This window comes from Petaurus breviceps, unplaced genomic scaffold (assembly GCF_028583685.1).
Source record: "Petaurus breviceps papuanus isolate PSGF00001 unplaced genomic scaffold, PetGlider_PUasm1.0 90769, whole genome shotgun sequence".
Taxonomy (NCBI): domain Eukaryota; kingdom Metazoa; phylum Chordata; class Mammalia; order Diprotodontia; family Petauridae; genus Petaurus; species Petaurus breviceps.
Genome location: NW_027187341.1, coordinates 17,336,391 through 17,353,006, shown reverse-complemented (window position 1 = coordinate 17,353,006; position 16,616 = coordinate 17,336,391). Strand labels below are relative to the sequence as shown.

Below are 16,616 nucleotides of genomic sequence, written 5' to 3'. Positions count from 1 at the left end.
TATGTGAATTTAAATATGTCACTCCCTGAGAATAATTCTTCATAACTGTAAAATAAGGGGGTTAGACTTGATTACCTTCAAGATTCCTTCTAGCTCCAGCTTTGGAGAGAGAGAATTTAAGAAGGATGGAGAAAGCAATAAGAAGTAATAGGATCAGGAAAAGATTCCCATGGGAAGAGACACATGGGCTGAACCTTGAAGGGATCTGCCTCTTAGAAACAGAGATATAGACGGAGTGCATTCTAACATTATAGGCCAGTCTAGGCAAAAGTATAGAGACAGGAGGTGGAAGCAAGTAGGCCAGTTTGTCTGGAATGCAGATTACGTGAAAGGCTGTACCGTGTTTCCCCGATAATAAGACCTATCCTGAAAATAAGCCCTCCCCTTACTGTGTAAGATTCCTCTAAAATAAGCCCTCCCCCGAAAATAAGCCCTATTGAGATTGCTACTGTAGTGAAGGTGATCCCCTGCACTACACGCTACATTATGGTACCCTCTGTATGCACCGCCCCCCCCAGTGAAACGCACGCACGCTCCGAGCTGCATCCAATCAGAGCTGCAGCAGTGAGCGCGTCATCCTGTTCTTCCCCAGTGATTTGCTTATTGAATAAAGGTACATTTTTTTGTTCACATTTACCTGTTTATTAAAATTGCTGTCAATGTTCATTAAAACAAGCCCTCCCCTGAAAATAAGTCCTCTGGTGTTTTTCTGTCCAAAAAATTTAATAAGACAGTGTCTTATTATCGGGGAAACACGGTAGTGTACAATAAGCTTGGAAGGCAGGTCTGATGTCATAAGAGTCTAAATTCCAAATTGAGTCTACATTTACCCTATAGGCCCAGCAATAAGGAGCCACTGAACCTTCTTGAGCAGGGGACTAGTGACACTCAGCACTCAATGTTGTGCTTTAGAAAGATTTTTTTTTGGCAACTGTGTGGAAGAGGCTAGATTTGAATGAGTCTAATTAAGAAATGGTTGCAATTTCCTGATAAGAGATGATGGCCTAAGCTAAGAAGGGAACAAATTTGAGAAATATTTTAAAGGCAGAAATGATGAGGCTTATTTTCCTTTCAGTTTCAATTACACATGTTCTCTAGATGTTCAGGCTTAGCTGGGTCTCAAGTAAAACTATCAATTCATTAAACTTTTATTAAGTATATACTATGTGCAAGTCACTCTGCTAAGTGCTAGGCATACAGATAAGAAAAAGGACAGCCCCCTCTCAATGAGTTTACAATCTAATGGAGGAAGATGTTACATGAATGTCCATTTTTATTATTATTTTGGTCAGATCATATGTGGAGTATCATATTGTGTTCTTTCAGCACTGTATTGATCATTGGATCATTGACAAGCTGGAACAAAATAAGAGGAAGTTGACCAGAATGGTGAGGTAATTAAAAATCATTGTGTGAAAGAACTAGGGGTGTCTAACCTGGAGAAGAAAGAACTTAAGGGGCATAGGAACTTTGTCTTCAAGTGTCCGAAGGACTATAAATTGGAGAAAAGATGAAAGCTACAGCAGTCTAAGTCATGGAAAGTGAAGCAAAATCTGAGTATTAAAGGTCTTCTAATAGTGAAACATACCTTCTCCCTCATAGGTTATATGATTATTAGAACAGAATATTTTTTAAACTATTGTTAGAGATCATCAATATATAGAATGTTTTTCTTTTTCCTGATTGTTTTTCTTTGGCACAAAAGAGTTTATTGTGAAGGGAAGGATTGAAATGACTTTGATACAAAGACAAAAGGCATCAATAAAGTACATTTTTTAAGGGATTAGCTTTGTTTTCTTTGGCACTGGAAGACAATTAAAAACAATGAGTGGAAGTTGCAGTGGCAGATTTTGACTTGAAATAAGGAAAAACTTCCTAATAAATGTAGTTTTTCAACAGTGGACTGAGCTGATTTCTAAGTTAGCAAGTTCTCCATCAAAGGAGATCTTTGAGATTTAGTTTAGATGATTATTTCTTGCAGCTTGGTAGAGAAGATTATTTTTCAGATATGTTAAGATATTATTTTCAGATATGCCTAGGTGAACAGTGTAGCGTGGTAGAAAGAGTATTGATTTAGAGACAGAGGACCTCCTACTTATTCTGTGTATATTTAAACTTAGGAAAGGCTCTTGCCCTTTCTGATATAGATTCCTGTAAAAGGAGAGGATTGTATTACATGATCTAAGGTCCCTTCCAGCCCTAAATCCTGTGAAGTCTGAGATCTTATCCAACACACATATTCTCTGATCTGGAGCTTTAAGGCTTAGTGGCAGCACATTGTCAAAAGCCCCTGCTGGCTGCTTTGTATTTCAAAGTTTGGTTCTCTCTGAAGAATAAACTTCTTTGGAGGGGAATTACTTTGTATTCATTGCATAGTAAATTATTTTTTTTTAAGGATTTCCTCTTGAAAAAGCTTTGACTCTTTCCTTGCTACGTTGCAAAAAACAGAAATATAGAAATTTTGTGATCAATCATCCTTTCCAATCTGAAGGATATTCCAAGCCACTTTTTAAAGATTTTCTTTCTTCTCTGTCTCCCTGCGTATGTGTACACTGTTCTTACTAACCACTCCAAAGGCATGTGAGATTTATAGCCTGGTTTCTGATACAAACTGCACTGAAAAGGTTCATTCCCAGCAGTTTCTAAGAATTTTGTGGTTGGGGGGAGTGCAGTAGTGCCAAGCAGCCCTCTGGAGATAAAGGCTGGGAAGATAGTACAGAGGACAGTTTTATCTGTTTGGATACAGGGTCCTGGGAGGACCTCAGTGTGCTAGAACTTAGTCTAGGGAGGAAGGAAATATACTTCTCTCCCCACCCCTCCACCCTAGCCCCACCATGATAGGGCCTGGAGGCTAAAGACAATTATAACTCTGGGTCCATACACTTATCCTTAACATACAAACATATCCTTAGCATAACAAAACAAACTATATACATTTTTAAAAGATAGGAAATTATTTCCTCACAAGCTATTTACTGTGGTGATTGTCTTTTCCTTATTGAATGAGGAATTTCCATGGATGGCGCCAGCTGAGATCCCCAGGGGCACAGTAGTGAGAAGTTAGAAAAAGGAGGTGAACAATAAGACAGTCTTGGAGGGTAGTCAGCAAAGGGGCAGGTTGTATATGTAGTGAATGAGACTGAAGACCAGCTGGTCTCATTGGACTGTCCCATATTTTGCAAATGAGCTTGTACCACCATCATTCTGGTTGACTAGATTAGATGTTTGCTGGGTAAGACAGTTGTCTGAGTTCTTTTGTCTTCAAGCTAAATGTTTTGCATTGATTGAAGTATATGATGTGATAGAAATAGCATATGGGACTAGAAATAAAGAAAACTTAAGTTCAAAGTATGCACTGAATATCTTAAAATAGGTTGTGACTATGTTCAATGCACTTAAACTTTGAGTCTTAGTTTCTTTATCATAAGATGCAGATGATAATATTTGTAATACCTACATCATGTAGTTATGAAAATCAGATGAAATCACATACATAAACCACTTTGAAAATCTTAAAATTCTGGATAAATCTCTTTGCCTAGCAGTCATATGGTAGCCAAGAGTACTGCCAATTCAGAATATCAACTCATTTGCAGATTCTTAGCAAATGGTTGCAAGATTAAGGATAAATACCGTGTTTCCCGATAATAAGAACTATCCCAAAAATAAGCCCTCCCCTTACTGTGTAAGATTCCTCTAAAATAAGCCCTCCCCCGAAAATAAGCCCTATTGAGATTGCTACTGTAGTGAAGGTGATCCCCTGCACTACACGCTACATTATGGTACCCTCTGTATGCACCGTCCCCCCCTCCCCCCCCGAAACGCATGCCGCACTCCGAGCTGCATCCAATCAGAGCTGCAGCAGTGAGCGCGTCATCCTGTTCTTCCCCAGTGATTTGCTTATTGAATAAAGGTACATTTTTTTGTTCACATTTACCTGTTTATTAAAATTGCTGTCAATGTTCATTAAAATAAGCCCTCCCCTGAAAATAAGTCCTCTGGTGTTTTTCTGTCCAAAAAATTTAATAAGACAGTGTCTTATTATCGGGGAAACACGGTAGTATCACCTCCTAAAACAATGAGAAATGGTAGAAGGAAAATGAGTTTACAAAAGACTTGACTGGAGACCTAAGTAAAACTAATTATACTAAAAGCTTTTGAATTTAAAACTGGGAGTACAGCTGCTGAAAAATGGAAAAACTCTGTCTTGATTTTGATAACAAATTACTTTCTATGTCAATGAAAGTGGAACCACTGTCCTAACTCCAACATCTCTATTCCTAATGTGCTATAAGAGAAAGTAGAAATGGCACTAAACAACACCAGTATCTACAGTATCTGCTGTATCTATAGTATCTTCAGTATCTACAGAAGATATTTATGCTGAAGGTAACATTTTTTTGAGATCATTGATCAGTTCTCAAAATATTTGAAAGAAGTAAAACTACAAAATAGTTGAAAAGTTCATGGATGATACAGGGGGAAATGGAATAAACATTTACTAAACCCCTACTGTGTACCAGGCACTGTGATTTTCACTTTACAAATATCTCATTTAATCCTCACAACAACCCTGGGAAGTAGATATTATTATTATCCCGGTTTTATAGTTGAAGAAACAGGCAAACAAGTTAAATGACTTGCACTGCTAATAAGTGTCTGATTCCTGATTTGAGCTCATATCTTCCAAATCCCCTTTCCACTTTGTACCTAGCCGCCTAAAGGCAGTTGAAATAATGTCAGCATTTACCATATCATTTACCTTTCTTTTCACTAGAAAGTCTTCATACGAATAATTTACAAATATATTGGGAGTGTCTTTGATGAAAATATGAGATCGAAATAGTCATGTTTTTTTGCAGAGGATTTTGCACATCCTGTAGTATATCTTGTGTGACTGTCTTACTGATTTTTTTTTTAAACTACTCTTGAGTTGGAAGGGTTTCCAGAAGCACAAGTGTCAAGTAGAGAACCTTTTTTGACATTTTCATTAGTGACTTGAATGATGCTATAAATAGCATAGTAATCAGATTGGTAGATGATAGGAAGCTGTCCAGGATAACTAATACATTTGATGACAAAGTCTAAAATTACAGGATGGGTAAGGCATGGCTACAGAGAAGTTTATGTGAAAAAGAACTCAGAATTTTAGAGGATTTCAAGCTCATTATGAGTCAACAGTATGATATGGCTATATTTAGCCATTTGATATACATATATATCTATTATCAATCTATCTGCCTATTACATATATCTATATATCTATTGCACACATACATATACACACATTCTATATTATATGTATGTATGTATCTAGCTATATAGATATAATACTGCCCTAGAGACATACCTTCAGGAAATTCTTCCAACTTATAAAAATAGGTTTGCTCTCTGTTGTTTTAAGGGGCACTTTCTAATTTAATCTATACAAGGGTTTTGTGTGCTTTGGTAGATTCATCCCCAGATGCATTATGCATTTTGTAGTTATTTGGAATGGGATTTCCTTTTCTACTATTGCCTCTTAGATTTTATTATTATATAGAAATGCAGTTTCTTTTTGAGAGTTTATTTTGTAGTCTGCCACTTAATTGAAGCTATTGTCTTAATTACTATCTTTGCTGATTTCTCTAGAATTTTCTAAATAAACCACATCATCAGCAATAATTTTATTTCCTCTTTATCTCCATTTATGCCTTTGCTTTCTCTTACTGCTGTTTCTAGCATTTCTAAAACCGTATCAAATAATAGTGGAAAGAGTGGGTGACCTTGGTTTAACCCATTTGTTGTTTAGATTTCATTGTTAATTCATAATTTGGGTTTGTGTCTTTTGTTTGTTGTCTTGTACCAATTACTATTTTTATTGCATTATGGCCTGCAAAGGAAAAATGTACTATTTCTGCTTTTTAATATTTGTTTTCAATACCTCTGTGCCCTGATACAGGGTCATTTTTTTTGTAAAAGTTGATGTCATAGGGACAGCTAGGTGGCATAGTGGATACAGCACTTGCTATGGAGTCTGGAGGACCTAAGTTTAAATCTGGCCTCAGACACTTGATACTTACTAGCTGTGTGACCCGAGCAAGTCACTTAACCCCAATTGCCTTGCCCAAAAAAACCCAAACAGAAAAAAGTTCATGTGGTGCTAAGAAATATATATCTATATCTGTATATGTATATATATTTTTACAGTCCTATTTAGGATATACCTATTCTTTTTCATTTTATTGGATTGTTTAATCCATTCACATTTAAAGTTGTAAGAGTTAGGTTTATATTTTCTGCCATTTTTCTCTAATGTTGCATGTTTTTTTTCCTCCCAAATTAGGATCCCCCACTTCCACTGAAACATGTTATTTTAGTATAATCTTTTTTAAATTAACCTGTTCCCTGTAGTCCTTCTCCCAGCCACACTAACTCCACCCCTATTTGTTGCTCCTTTCTCTGGTTTTGGAATTTTGTTCATTGGTTCCTTTTTCTTTTCTTGCTGTTATCTGGTTATTTTATTCTTCTTTTCTTTTCAGCTAAGTAGTCAAATAAAATCCAAAGCTATTGTAAACTGACCACACTTCTGCTATTTGGAGTTGAGGTCTCCAGTGCACTACAAGAGAGGGAGAGGAGATGTTAAGGTGTGGAGTTGATTCTGTTGCAAGCAAGTGGTTTACCTTATGCAGGCTTGCTGTTAGTACCATGGTGGACAGTGGGGGAGGGGATTGCTGAGTGAGAGCTTATTAGAGTTTAGGGGAAATTGGCCTTCTCTACTGTTAATTCATTGTTTTTATCTTGTTTGGATTCTTCCTTGAAGATAATTGACATTGATTTATCTGGTGCCCAATTCCTATGGACAGGTTGTGAGGATTAGAGAAAATGCCCTGTCTTCTACCTTTTTGGTCTCATGACCTGAAAGTCTTTCTTTTTGAATTGAGCTCTCTTTTTTTTTTTTTTTTTTTTGGCTGGTGCCTTGTGTCAGAACATGGTTGCTACTTCTGCTTTTCTGGTTAGTTCAGACAAGATAGCTTGCTTCAGCCCTCTATTTTAACTCTGTATCTTTGTTTCAGGTGTGTTTCATGTAAACAACATATTGTTTGTTAAGTCTTTTAGTTTATTCTTCTTTCCTCTTATATTTTATGCTTGAGTTCATCCCATTCATAGTTATGAACATTATTTGTTTCAATAATAATAATAGCTAGTGTTCATATATGCTTTAAAGTTTGTAAAGCTCTTTATCAGTATCTTGTTTTATCCTTATAACCACTCTGGGAGAAAGGTGTTCTTATCCCCATTTTACAGATTAGGAAATTGAGGAAGACAGATTAACTGATTTACCCAGGTTCACACAGCTAGTAAGTGTTGGATGCTAGATTTGAATTCAAGTCTTCCTGACTCCAGAGCCATTTCTCTATCCAGTGAACTACATAACTTCTTTGTTTCCCTTCCATCCCTAAAACTTTTTCTTGTTTCCGTTTCTTCTCTATTGAGAAAATTGTCAGAGGAGAAGAGTTTGCTCAGAACCAATGCTCTGTACTTGTTGCAACCATCTTCTGCCCCCCTGTTCTTCTCTTCCTCCAATCCTAATGACAAGTAGGAATGTGTGTGTGTGTGTGTGGTGATCTGAGTCTTCATGGAAACCAGGAATTCTAAGAGGTGGAAATGAGGAATGCTTCCAGAGTACAAAGACAGTTATGGGAGATGAATATGGAACAGTGAATAGACCCCTGTGGATAGTACAATGCAAACAACAGAACAAAGTGTAAGAAGACTGGGAAGGTAAAAAGAAGTCTGGTTATGAATAGCTTTAAATGTTGAGCAGAGGCTAAATGGGAAGCCACTGTAGAAATCTAGGTAAGAGGCAAAGATAGAAAAGACTATCTTAGGCATCTGATTTGATATGTAGGTTGAGGCAGAGTGAAAAGTTGATAACTTGGGTAATTGGAAGGATGGTGGTATATGACTTTTATTGTAATAAGGAAATTTTGGGAGAGGTAGATTTAAAGGCAAGGCAAGGGAGAAAATTAGTTCTGCTTTGGACATGTTGACTTTGAACTGCCTATAGAATATAGTTTGAAATATCCAACAAGCATTTATGTGCAGACTAGGTAGGACTGACTAGATATATACAGATCTGAGATTCATCTTTGTAGGGATGGTAATTGAACCCATTGCAACTGAGTGAGATAGTTTAGATAGAAGAGAAATCATTCAAGGCCAGAACCTTGAGATACACACATACTATTATTGGCATGTATGATGAATCAGCAAAGGAAACGGAGAAAAAGTGGTTGAGCAAGTAAGAGGAAAAGCATAGTGGCCCAATCTAAGACAGAAGTGTCCATTAGGAGAGAGTGATCCAAAGTGTCAAAATAAAGCATTGAAGTCAAGGAAAATGAGGATTGAGAAAAGAGGCTCTTCAATTTGAAATTAGGAAAGGTCAAGCCTCACTTGGTCATTCGTTCTCTGCCTCATTTTTTACCTAACCTTTAATCACTCAATAGGTGTTGCCTTAGTCAAACTGAGACCTGTTAAAGACCTTAGCTTATGGGGCGGCCAGGTAGTACAGTGAGTAAGAGCACCGGCTCCAGAGTTGGGATGACCTGGGATCGAATCCAGGCTCAGATACTTAGCACCATACCCAGAAATAACTGGCCGTTAACCTTGAGCAAGTTACTTAACCCCAATTGCTTTAAAAAAAATAAATAAAGACCTTAGCTTAAAAAGGCCAGGATCACCTACTCCATCCAGGGCCATGTCCTTTTGTCCTGATCTGCATCTCACCACTGGATCTGGATGACTCTGGAGGAGAAAGTGAGGCTTGTGACTTTACACAGCCCTCCCTCATGTAAATCCAGTTCACTTGCATGTCATAGCATCACCTCCCTGATGTCATGGGTCTCTTTGAGAACAGTGACAAATAACAGGAAATCTTTGGTAACTTTGTAAAGAGCAAGTTTCATTTGAGTGATAGTTGAAAGCCATTAGGTTAGGAAGGTTAAGAAAAGTGAAAATAAAATTTGAACGTTCTGATTCTAGTTTCTTTATAGACTCCATAATTAAAACATTCAAGAGTCAAGACCCTTTATATTCTGACTCTAGCCTTACTTTATACTGTTCTTCTTCACATATGCTATATTGTAGCTAAACTGAACTGCTCACAGCATCTTTTACTCCCATTCTTCCATGCCTTTGGTCATGAAGTAAACTTGTGCTTTGAACTCCTTTGTTGCAGTCTTTAATGCCTTTTGAAAACTCACCTTCTCTCTAAAGCCCAAATTCTGCGCCCTCCCATCCCTAGAATGCTCTTCCTTCTCTGTTCTGACTACTGTCTATTGTGCTTTCCTTTAAGTTCCAGCTAAAATCCCATCTTCTACAGGAAGCTTTCCTCAACCCCTCAATTCTAGTGCCTTCCTTCTGTTAATTACTTTCTATTTATCCTATATATAGCTTGCTGTGTATATATTTATTCGCATATTATTATCTCATTAGATTGTGAGTTCCTTGAAGACAGAGACTATCTTTCGCCTTTTTTTTTTTTTGTATCCCTGTCTTCTAGCACTGTCTGGCACTTAGTAGGTACTTAATAAATGTTTATTGATCAATTGAAATCCAGTGCACCTCTTCCAGAACTAGCTTTTTCCTTTCTTCCTGCTCATTAATGACTGACTTACACATCCTTGCATTCCCTAAACTCACATTGCATTTTGCTTATTTTCCCCATACACTTAAACCTTTACTGTAAGAATTTAGGTGTCATATCCTTTACAGAAGTGCAATAACGGGAGGCTTGGTGGCGCAGTGAATAGAGCACTGTCCTTGGAGTCAGGAAGACCTGAGTTCAAATCCATCCTCAGACACTTACCACTTGTGCCATGTGACTTTGGGCAAGTCACTTAACCCCAATTGCCCTACTTTCTCCTCTCAAAAGAAAAGTAGTACAATAACAAGGACCTTTTGATTTATGTAAATCTTTTCTCTCAGGGTCAGGTACAACATTTGCTAAATGTTAATTTGTTTATATAAATGTTCAAAACATACTGATTAATAAACCTGTATTAAACATAAGAGCTACATATATTGTAAAAAAAAAAAACTTTAGTATTGCATTAATATGCTGTGTACAGATTACTTGGAAGATCCAAAAATTAAGTTAAGAATCTGCAATAGAATTTTGACTAAAAAATCAGATGTTACATAACAACTCATGAAATTGGGACACATTTCTAAGAAAATGATTACATCTGTTTTTGATCTATTAAAGTTTACCTAAACTTTAAACACATATCAAAATTGGACTGCTAGTTTACATTTTAAATTTATTTTTGTTCTACAAATTTAAGTCTTGGTTTTTATATATATATTTTAGCTGTCACAATTATTGCAAATAATGAATCCCATAAGTTGTTGTGTGTATTTAAATTTACCCTGTTCAAAGTTGTAATTGTGTAAAAGGTGATAATTGGGTCTAGCCCTAATGAAATCTGCAGTGCAAATTCAAGTAATATGAGCACTTTGCCAGATTCATTATTTGCATAAATCAGTACCTAGCTATACACTGAAAAGTGATAACTTTTTCTGTTCGATGACAACTAATTTCTGAAATTTTCTGAACTTTACAATCCTTTATTTCAGTCATAGTAATTATACTGTGTATTCACATTGTTGGTCATTATATTGTCATTATTATGTCTTTTAAGTATAAATTTTATTTTGACTTCTGTTGACAAGTATAGAAACTCAAATATTAAACAAGGACATAAAAAAGAAATAATGAAAAATAGGCACATAAGGTAAAATAAATCAGAAAACCAAGAGATCTTAAATGAGTGTCTTTAGTTTTATTTACTGATTCTGTACAGTCTCATCTTAAAAGACCTATATTGCCTTTAAGTAGTAGGTATCATCATTATTTTCTTGAGTCTTTTTAAAATGCACATAGCATTTTCCCTAAAAGTAGAATAATAAAGTTTGAATTAGAAGGAACCTAAATTTGTAGAAAAACAAACTAAGGTCTCAGAGATATGTAAGTAATTTGCCCAAAGTTACATAGCTTAGCTAATCAGATTTGGAACTAAAAAACCTGTCTCCTAACTACTGGTTTAGTTGCTCGGGTGCATTATGTTCTCTTTCTTAAAGACTTATTTCTTCATTGTTAATTAACAAAAGTGAAATTAGATTGCTTTCTGCCTTTTCAAAGCTTTTTTTTTCATCCCTTTCTCCTTATTATAACTTCACTAAGAATGTTTTTTAACTTTTCATGTTTTTTAAATTTTTTTCCCACAGACTGAGAGACTATTTCAAAGTTCAACAAATGTATTCCACACTTGAAGTCTGCTGCTCTCTTTTACCACCACCTCCTTTAGAAATCTGACTTCTTAAACAACAGGTAAAGTTATATAAAATTAACTTTAAATAAAAATGTACATTTAAAACATGTTTATATAGATTACCATGCCAGTCTAGTACTAGGATTTTTTAATCCGAAAAGTAGTTATTATTAAATAAAAAATTTTATTTGAGCTTCCTCAAAAAAATAGCATCTTAATCTAAACAATAGCAATCCTTTTTTTTTTTTTTTTTTTTTGCCTTTTGTAGGGCAGTTGGGGTTAAGTAACTTGCCCAAGATTACATGGCTAGTTTTTTTGTGTGGGTGTTGTGTCTGAGGTCGGACCTGAACTCAGGTCCTCATGACTCCGGGGCTTTCACTTTACTCACTGCGACACCCAGCTGTCCTACAATAGCAGTCTTAGTCATGACTTTTCAACATGATTAAAATAATATCCCTTTTAGTAGTTGCATTTTATAAAATTTGCTTTTACCTAAACTTTCCTTTTAAGATACTATCATAGATATCAAAGTTACTGAATTTATACTGACTAAAGAACATACTGATAGTTGACTTTTTATTTCTGGTGATATTTTGAGCTATTTCTGGTGCTTTTGCAAATCATTACAGCAAAAGATTTGAGTGCTTGTATGTCATTATTATATCTTTTAAGTAAAAATTTTATTTTGACTTCTGTTGACAAGTATAGATACTGAAATATTAAACAAGGACATAAAAAAGAAATGATGAAAAATAGGCATATAAGGTAAAAACAAACAGAAAAGCCAAGTGATCTTAAATGAGTGTGTCTTTAACTTTATTTATTTACTGATCACTAATCTCATCTTAAAAGATATATATTACCTATAAGTATAGGCATCATCCTTGTTTTCTTGACTCTTAAAAATTTTCTGTTACTGTGTGTATACCATTAATTTGTTTCTATTATAAACTACATAGTTATAGTTAATGTTTATATTCTTTGTTTTCTACTTCATTCTGTGTTAGTTGATGTGAGTCATCTGATACTCCCTTGAACTATTCATAATCGTTGTTTCTTATGATACAGTAAGCCATTACATTATATATCTTGATTTGTCCCATATTAGATGTTTTGTTTATTTCTATTTTAAGTAGTGCTACTTAGTAATATTTTATACATGTCTTTTTTCCCCCTGTCAATAACAACTTTAGCAGGATAGTACCAGTGACAGACCATTAGATCCAGGGTTATGCATATATTTGTAACTCTTATTTACAGGGTGTCCCTAAACTCTGAACATGTAGGAAATCTCATTAACTATGCATATTTTCAAGAAAAAAAATGAATGAAATTTTCAACAATATTTTATTTGATTAGCATAAATTTTAGCCATGACAATTTCATATGGAATAAAAGCTTTCATTAGCTATTGGGGACTATTTTCCATATTAATGAGATTAATTTAATTAATTAATGAGATTTCTTATGTCTTCCTATGAAATCTCATTTATGCTCATTTAAGATTGTGTCACTCCTAAACTCAATAAACTTAAATTAATCTAGGACCAACTGTAAATTCCTCTGTTTTGCATTCAAGGCTCTTCACACCCTACCCTCAGTCAACCTTTCCAGGTCTATTACACACCTCCATGGAGCCAAGGGGTCGGGAACTTATGGCCTCGAGGCCACATGTGACCCTAAAGGCCCTCAAGTGCTGCCCTTTGACTGAATCCAAACTTCACAGAACAAATCCCCTTAATAAAAGGATTTGTACTGTAAAACTGGGACTCAGTCAAAAGACCATACCTGGGGGCAGAGCCAAGATGGCAGCATAGAAGCAGGAAAACTTGGGAGTGCTCCCCCAATAACCATCTCAAATACCTATTAAAAATGACTCTAAACAAATTTCAGGGCTACAGACCTCACAAAGTGACAGAGAAACAGATTTCCCGCTGAAGGCAGCCAGGCAGGCTGGCAGGAAGAGACCATTGCAGCATGCTGGGAGAAGAGCCCAGCCCCGTGTGAGCCCGTGGTTTTAACCCAGGGCGGCCACAACCAGCTGAGGCTGGAGGGACTTAAGGAGAGTAGATTACCAGCAGCTGTGGCAGTTTTCAGAATTCTCAACGCATAAATGCCAAAGACAAAATGAGAGGTCAATGTGAATTTTGGGAACGTGGTGTCCGGGAATGTGGTCCGACCTCTGCCCCTGGGGAAGTGGCTGAGGTGCAGTGGCTGCTGGGGCATGGCTGCTTCAGAGCTCCTGGCCTGCAGATTGTAGGGGGACCAATTAGCCAGTCTGAGGGGTAATTGCTCTTGCTTTAACCTGCTTGGATCTGGATTGCTGTCTAGGGTAGAGGTCCTGGGGTATGTGACCAGTGAGCAAGAGCGTGTGGAGGCTTCAGAGAGGGCACCCAACTAATAGCTCTGGCAGCTGAGAAAACCCCAGCAATTTGGGACAAAGCCCTCCTCTGTGGAAGCAGACTTCTACTGTGGCAAAAAGCTCAAAAGTCAGGTAATTGAGTGGCAACATGAGAAAGTAAAGGAAGCAAAGCAAGCATAGCAATCTGACTTTACACTCCTATTTTGGGGACAAAAAGGATCAAAACATGGAACAGGAGGAAGACGATGAAGTCAGAACTGCTGCACCAAAAGCTTCCAAGAAAAATATGAACTGATTACAGGCCATAGAGGAGCTTAAGAAGGATTTTGAAAACCAAATAAGAGAAGTGGAGGAAAAATTGAGAAGAGAAATGAGAATGATGCAAGAAAATCATGAAAAGAAGGTCAACAACCTGACTGAAGAAAATAACTCCTTAAAAAATAGACTAACTCAAATGGCAAAAGAGGCTCAAAAAGGCAATGAGGAGAAGAATGCCTTAAAAAGCCGAATTTGCCAGATGGAAAAAGACTCTCAAAAGCTCACTGAGGAGAATCATTCCTTCAGAATTAGATTGGAGTAAATGAAAGCTAGTGATTTATCAGAAATCAAGATACTATTAAACAGATCCAAACAAATGAAAGAATAGAAGGTAATGTGAAATATCCCATTGGAAGAACATGTTTTAGAACCAGAGGAAAAAATAGAGGTTGAAAGAATCCACTGATCACCTCTTGAAAAAGGTCCTAAAAAGAAAACTCCTAGCAATATTATAGCCAGGTTCTGGAGTTCCCAGATCAAGGAGAAAATGTTACAAGCAGCCAAGAAGAAACAGTTTGAATATTGTGGAAACACAATCAGGATAACACAGGATCTGGCAGCTTCTACACTGAGGGATCGAAGGCCTTGGAATATGATATTCCATGCATCACTCTGGTGTTTACACAGGATGTCCCAAAAGTGCACTTTTGGCTTTAATAATTTCAAAAGTATGAATTCTACAACTTAAAACTTAGAAAATTATTTTAAAAATTTCAATATTGACAGGTTTCTTACTAAAACTCAACCTCACTTCACATCACTCTAGTCAATTTTCTAACTTTATTTAGAAAAAACAAACCACAAGTAGCAGCTCAGTGACTGAAAGGATGCATTTGTAATCCTAGTCTTGGAGTCATCCATAGAATGAAACTTTGATATATATTTGACAATTTTGTTGTGACCTCACAAGAAGTCTACTGGAAATAAATTAGGTGACCAAGGAAGAAGACCTCACTTACCAATCTACCTGTCTAAGAAAGTATCCACAAACTTTTTTCATGTAATGCATAATGATGGTTTATTGTCTTGGTAAAATTAAAAATTGATTATTCAGAATTCAACAAGCTAAGTTGTTGTAAAAGAAATTTAAATAAACTTTCAAGTAATTTTTGTAAGTCTGTAGCATTTTTACTTCTGAATGTATTAATATTTAAGAATGCCCAAAGATTTTTGGACACTCTATATTAGCATGTTGTTAAAGTCTCATTGATTTATAATTGAAGTATAGGATATTTACTTCATTATTTGTATTATGAATTAATCACAGAAGAATGTCGTTCAGTTTAAGAGAAAATTAAGACAGTTTTAAACCAAGAATCCATTTTGAAATGACTTACATTTTCGTTGACTGAACCAGATTATTTCTCTGAGTGCAAAAAAAAATTGTATAATTTTTGTAACCTATTTAGAATTATAAATCCTACTTTGTCATATGTTTTGTTCCATGATATTTAATTTGCTCCAGTTGGTTTTTCTTCATACTATATTTGTAAGTGCATAGGCCATGGATTATGCATGTGATTTAGGTAATGGTGCTGTTTTTAGCTTGTTACAATGAGCTTTCTCTGATATTTTAACATATAGTGATAAAGAATAATCTGAAAACTTTCCTTAATTTGACATGAAAGCACCATTAAATTGTATAGCTTATTTATGAAAGCAGTATTTATTGAACTTTGCTGTAAAAGCAAACTTTCAAGGAGGCAGAGTCAAGATGGCAGAGTAGAAATAGGACCTCCGCTTGGTTCCGGCTCTCACCACCTCCAATGCATGACAAAGGGGGACTCTGAACAAGTTTTGGAGCTACAGAACCCAGAAAATGACACAGAGAAGCTAACCTCCTGCTAAGGACAGCCTGGCAGGCTGGCAGGAATCGGCCAGCACAGCGCTCTGGAAGCTGAGCCCAGCTCCATAATAAGGTTTTAGCCCCAGAGCGGGCCTGATCAGCTTCTGGCTGGAGGGACTCCAGATCACCAGTAGCTGTGGTGGTCCAGAATTATCAACACATAGATGCTAAGGACAAAGTGAGAGGTCAGTGCAGTGTGGACTTTGGGACCCAGTAATTGGGAGAACATCAGCTTTTGCCCCCAGGGCGAGAAGCCGCTGAGGGCTGTGGTGGAGCCAATGTCACGTGGCGGCTTTGGCTCTTGGCCTGCAGAGTGTAGGGGGACCAAGCAACCAGTCTGAGGGGTAGTCGCTCTCGCTTTAACCTTGGATCTGGATTGTGGTCTAGGGTGGAGGTCCTGGGGTATATGACTGGCTTGCCAGAGCATGTGGAGGCTTCAAAGAGGGCACCCAACTAATACCTCTGGCAGCTGAGAAAACCCCAGTGTTTGGTATGATGCTCCCCTGTCTAGTAGCAGAGTCCTACTGTGTCAAAAAGCCCAAAAGTCAAGTAATTGAGTGGCAACATGACCAGGTAAAGGAAGCAAAGCAAAAAGAGTAATCCAACATTAGACTCCTATTTTAGGGATAAAAAGAATCAAAGCATGGAACAGAAGGAAGACAGTGAAGTCAGAACTCCTGCACCAAAAGCTTCAAAGGAAAATACGAGCTGGTTACAGGCCATAGAGGACCTTAAGAAGCAGATAAGAGAAGTGGAGGAAAAATTGGGAAGAGAA

At 36.7% G+C, this 16,616-nt stretch overlaps 1 protein-coding gene across 4 annotated transcripts in view; it reads left to right on the top strand.

Moving 5' to 3' along the window:
• HYCC2 (hyccin PI4KA lipid kinase complex subunit 2) overlaps positions 1 to 16,616 on the top strand; it is a 76,995-nt gene that overhangs the window by 14,657 nt on the left and 45,722 nt on the right. For all 4 annotated transcript variants that reach the window (XM_069068757.1, XM_069068754.1, XM_069068756.1 and 1 more), the window contains exon 3: positions 11,272 to 11,374. The gene's annotated coding sequence lies outside the window, so the exon portion shown is untranslated. The remainder of the gene's footprint in view (positions 1 to 11,271; positions 11,375 to 16,616) is intronic.